Raw genomic sequence first — 5,197 nt, 5'->3', positions numbered from 1 at the left:
TTAGTGATTATGTAGTAATTACCTTGAATATTTATGCAGAATTTCAGTAGATAAACTTAGGGTGAGTCATTGGAGAGACTTTATACTCCTACAAAGTTTAGTCCCTACCTCCTGCTTAAAAACATCATTTAGTTGCTACTGAAATGGCTTCTGATCAGCATTAATTTCATCAAGATTTTTGTGCTACATACATCATTTTTCTTACAGCAAATGATAATTTTACATGCCTCTCAATCAATGTTTGAATAAGACTTCTAGTTACATGGGTTAAGGCTGTATTTTGTTTGAGAGCCACAGACTTTATCTTGGTGTGTTTAAATGTGGATGTTAAATCATAGAAATAAGATTTGAATTGAAAGAAAGAGCAAATAAAAGTTAAAAAGTGAGATGCTGGCTTTGTATCACCCTCCATATTAAGGGAAACATAATTTATCTGTTTATTTTTTCCACTTCAGTCTTTCTGACAAAATTGCTCTTGGTTTCTTAAAAAGGTGCACAACCACATTTATATCTTCTAAATCCATTTTTGGTGTCTCTTCAAATGAGTAAGCATTTGTAAATGGCTTCAGATTAATTTGATTTTTTTTTTTTTTTGCAATTAAATGTCAGGTTTTTTTACTCACCTCAGGTCTATTCTGATATATCAACCAAAGGTCTGAGATGACTTGCTTTCTTTTGTGACACTAAAAAGGAACCTTTTATTTTGGCTTGTGACCTCCTCTTACAACTCTGAAGTGTGCAGAAAAGATTATATCTGGTTTTGTCCAGTGAAAAAATTCTGTTCCTTTGATATTTTTTTTTTTCTCCAGACTACATACCTATTTATCAAATGTGTATGACTGTTTTGCAGATCTCTAGTGTTGTCACAGTGTGCTGCTAAATGACTGATTTCTTTTTTCCTAAACTAAGTCTTTTTTCAGTCAGGATTTTGTGGCAGAACTTACACACAAATTGTCTAGGACTAGGTGCCACGTGGCAAGTACTTTCTCTTCTAGCTGTGCTGAAGAGAGCTCTGCTCTTGAATTCATGCCTGCAGTTGTTTAATATGAGAGAAATGGGAATTTCACGTGCTTGAAAGCAGCAGCAGAAGCCTAAACTGGCTCCTTCCAAAAGCTGAAAGCATGTGGTCCAGCTCTTGCCCTAGTGAGCTAGTCAGTGGCAAGTGTTCAAGGGAACTATCTTTGGCTAATCTTTTTATTTTATTTTTTGACCTGTCTACTCTGTTTTCTTTCTTAATTTCCTTCATTTTCTCACATCTGTTTTTCTCTTTTCCATGCTTGCTTTCTGTGTCCTTATATTCCTTTAACCTCTCTTATTTTCTCTTTTAACTTGCCCCTTTTAACTATATTCTCTCTGTCTTTCTTCTCTTTCTTTCCTTCCTGTTGTTCATTGCCATCCCCCAAACCTGTCTTGTTCTGGTTTTTGTACCCCCACACCTACTCCCTTCAGCCTGCTCTGCTGCTGTAGTTGGCAGTCAATTTCTGTCAGGCAGCCCAGCCAAAGCTACTGCTAAAGATGGACTTTTTTTTTTATTTAAACCAACTGGACTAGTAATAATTGCAGTTTGTCACACATTCTCAGTGGGAAATGTTTTGTGAGTAAATCTCAGTCAATCATAATCTGGCACTGGAATAAGCACCTTGTTTAGTCTAAGGGCACTAAATAAATTGGCCTTACATCTTTGCTTTCAAGCTGTATTTGAGCTGTGTTGTGTAATTACAATTTGCATGCCAGAGGGATTGCGTAGGAGTGCTACTCAGATCAAAGTTGCATTCATCCAGGCTTGGGTGTATTAGTTGTAATTAGTAATGTAATTTTAGGGAACAAAGCCACATTTGTAGGATGAACTGAAACTACAGCGGCACTTTAGCAGAAAAGCAATGTTGATGCAGCCTGTTCCTCTCCCACTAGCAGATACCAATTGCAGTGGGAGGTATTTATATTATACACACAAATCCTCCTGATGTATTTTCAAACTAGCATGAAATACTAACTGAAACTTAGAAAGAAAGCACTGCAAGGAAAGGATATTTGCTTTGTGTGCTGTGTGGGGAAATGAGAGGTAAGTGGCTGCCAATCAGAGGGAAATGCAGGAGGGTTTGGGGTGGTATTTCAGGTTCCTGTGGTCTGTCTGTTGCTGCTCTTCCCCTTCTAAAGGCAGTCTATGTGGACATTTCTTTCAGTGCTGAGGGAAATAAAAATGCCAAGCCATCAAACTATCCCTTGCACCTCTCCCTTTTTTAAACAAAATTTAAGTGTTATACATTTTGGTAGGCATTTTTTTTTGCTCTACTATCTCATCTTGGTCTTGTCTCCATCCACTTTCATCCTTTTCCTGCTCTGACCTAGTGTCCAGCAGGGAAGCTGACAACAGACCCTGAGGAAACTGCAGTCCCAAGGATTACGGCCTTTGCAAAGTGTGGCCGCGTGTGAAGCCGGTCATTAATGACAGGTGAGATGATGCCTGTTGTAGACCATAGCAAATCATGGTCAAATTGTGCCTTAAACTCACAATGCTGTTTATAAATGCAAAAGTATCCAGTAAAGGATGCCTTTTGGACGTGTGCCTCCAAGGGGCTAGATTGTTTCAAATTCTAGATGTCTTCAGGTGTGGATATGGAAGAAAAGTTTTGGTTTGAGCACTATGGGTCATGCTTGTGCATACCAAGAATTGAACTGAACTGTGATGTATCTTTAAAAACCAAAACAGGTCTGAGGGAGTCACTCCCGTTGGACTTATCTGACATGAATTGTTCTATCCATTGTCTCTAACTTGTCTTCACATGATGTGTGGAACTAACACATAGACAGTGCATACCTGTCTGCGATCTTATTACAGATCCCAGACACACCTGTCTGTGTCCCTTCATTAAGGGCCATTACAGAATCATAATTCAGGTTGAGAGACAATTCAGAAGATCCAAAGGTCCAAACCCCTGCTCAGAGCAGGGCCAGCTGGGAGCTGCATCAGGCTGCACAGGGCTCTGTGTCTGGACAAGTGTGAACATCCCCAAGGATGGAGACTCCATACCTTCCCTGAACATCTGGTCCAGTGTTTGACCATTTCCATGGTAAATCCTTTTTTTCCTCTTTTACTGAATTGGAATATCCTTTTTTGTGGCTTATGTCTGATGCTTCTTTTTGTGTTGCTGTGCACCTCCTGGAAGAGTCTGGTTCCCTCTTCTCTATACCTTCCCTTTAGGTGCACCCATTGTAATGGCAGCAGAGAAGGAAGGATAAAAGCATGGAAGGGAAAAAGCTGAATGTTTCTTAAAATTAATAATGGTACACACTGCTAAAGCAGGGGAAGCACCAGTGACTCTGAAAAGTCCCCAGAGGGGTCCAGATCACCCTGGATGGCTCCTGTTCTTGTAAAAGACCAGCATGAGAAGGCAGTGGAAACACCGGTTTAAAGAAATATAACTGGGATTATATAGGAAGAGGGAAGGTGAAGTTACACCGTTTTAATGTGCAAACTTGTTTTTCAAATGGGTATATTTAGCTAGTGAAAATGTGCTTGTGGACTGGGTTTTTGCTCTTTCTTGAATGCATGAAACTTAAAGATGGAAATATATTGGACTGATATTCTTCCCTGAATCTGGAATAAAGTACAGAAAGAAGAAAAGGAACTTAAAAATATGTTTGTTATTAAAAATCAACTTTCCTAAGTAGAAAAATTTACAATTTATTACCTTTTGTACACAGATGCATTACTGTACCACTGTGAAACTAATTTAATTACAGTAATATTTTAATCTACTTTTTGGTTTGGAATTTATATTTCCAGTTGTAGGTTTTCAATTCAGAAGTCTGATACTTGGTTTTTAAAACATGTATTGTGTCTCATGATTGTCACTTAGTAAGGTTTACTACTCAATTATAAACATTTTTCTTCTGCAAAGGCCCACTGGTGGTAGAGGTATTTATGTAAGCTAGGCAATTTGGAACTTGCTCAGGGCCTGCAGTAAAATGCTCAGCCAAATGCTTTTGATAGTAAAAGGAACTGTTACTTTCTTTTTTTTTTTTTTTTTAAATATGTTTTTAAACGAGTAGATCACAATGGTGGCTAAGAAATCTTTGTTGTTCCCTTCTCTCCCATCAGCAACACTCCTATCCAGGCTGAATAAATCCTTCAACGGCATTCTTCACTTGTGGCCGTTTGATGTGGTTCCAGAAGCTTCAAACGCAGGAGGCATCCAAACTGCTGGAAGTTGAAAAGGCTGAAACTCCATCATCGCGGGAGCCCCGAACAGCAGCAGGGTGGCCTGGCAGTGCCTTGCGTGACCAAAGGTGCACCCACACCAAGTCCTTCCTCTCTCCTGCTCTGCAGCGTGGCAGCACTCGGAGTGTCTTTCCGAGGGGTTGGGACTGCTGGAGAGCCCAGCAGGGTGGTGGCAGGGTGCTGCGGGCAGTGTTGCTGCAGCCGTCACCCAGTGAGCACAGTGGGACCAATCGTCTGTCTGTTGGGGGGCAGCTGCTGGAAGGAACAACAGCGATACGTGTGCCCTGGCTCTGGTGAAACGACTGGTAATGTGGCATCAAGGCCTCTGCTTGCTGTACTAACAGGCCTGGCTGCAGGAAGAAGGTGGAGAAGGTGAAGGTGATGGCAGAGACTGTTGTGCCCATGAGACTCTCTCCTCAGGTGGTGTTTTGGGGATGTATGGTTTCTGTGCCTTTTGTTGTAGTTTGGGAGTTGGTTCCCGATGTTGCGAAGCCCAGTTGTTTGGTAACCTAGTGACTTTAAATGGGCTTTGTCTACTCGGAAGCTACAGCCAAGAAATAAATGGATGGATGGATGGTTGGATGGATGGATGGATGGATGGATGGATGGATGGATGGATGGATGGATGGATGGATTGATGGATGGAGAGGGCAAGGCCAGTGGAGGAGATAGGCAGCCTGGTGGCCATGAACACCTTTCCTGGACAGAAAATTATAACTCTGCACAGCGCTGGCCATTTGTGAGTGTGGTATCTCCTCCTGCAGCAGAAGGTCCCGGGGACTTCAGTTTGTCAGGCAAGCGGGTGGTCAGATGCTCTAGCATCAATGCCATCACCTTTTTCCAAGCCCTAGCCTAGCTACAGCACATCGATGTTCCCACAAACCAAGGCTTTCTCTCTGATGGCTGTGCAAATAAAAAGCTGGGCTGAATTTGGGAGCAAAGCTGTTAATGGCTATAATAATTAATTGGTGTTTC

General features: G+C 41.4%; 1 long non-coding RNA gene across 1 annotated transcript; it reads left to right on the top strand.

Moving 5' to 3' along the window:
* Window positions 1-1,958: 1,958 nt before the first annotated feature.
* LOC116963382 lies at window positions 1,959-4,805 on the top strand. Its single transcript, XR_004408134.2, has 3 exons — window positions 1,959-2,062; window positions 2,350-2,452; window positions 4,103-4,805. It is a non-coding gene; the product is annotated as an uncharacterized LOC116963382 (long non-coding RNA).
* The last annotated feature ends 392 nt before the right edge of the window (window positions 4,806-5,197 follow it).

The sequence above is a fragment of the Tyto alba genome, unplaced genomic scaffold (assembly GCF_018691265.1).
Source record: "Tyto alba isolate M040663 unplaced genomic scaffold, T.alba_DEE_v4.0 Super-Scaffold_2, whole genome shotgun sequence".
Taxonomy (NCBI): Eukaryota; Metazoa; Chordata; class Aves; order Strigiformes; family Tytonidae; genus Tyto; species Tyto alba.
The sequence above is the reverse complement of the archived record's forward strand: the minus strand, read 5'-3'. Positions and strand labels throughout refer to the sequence as shown.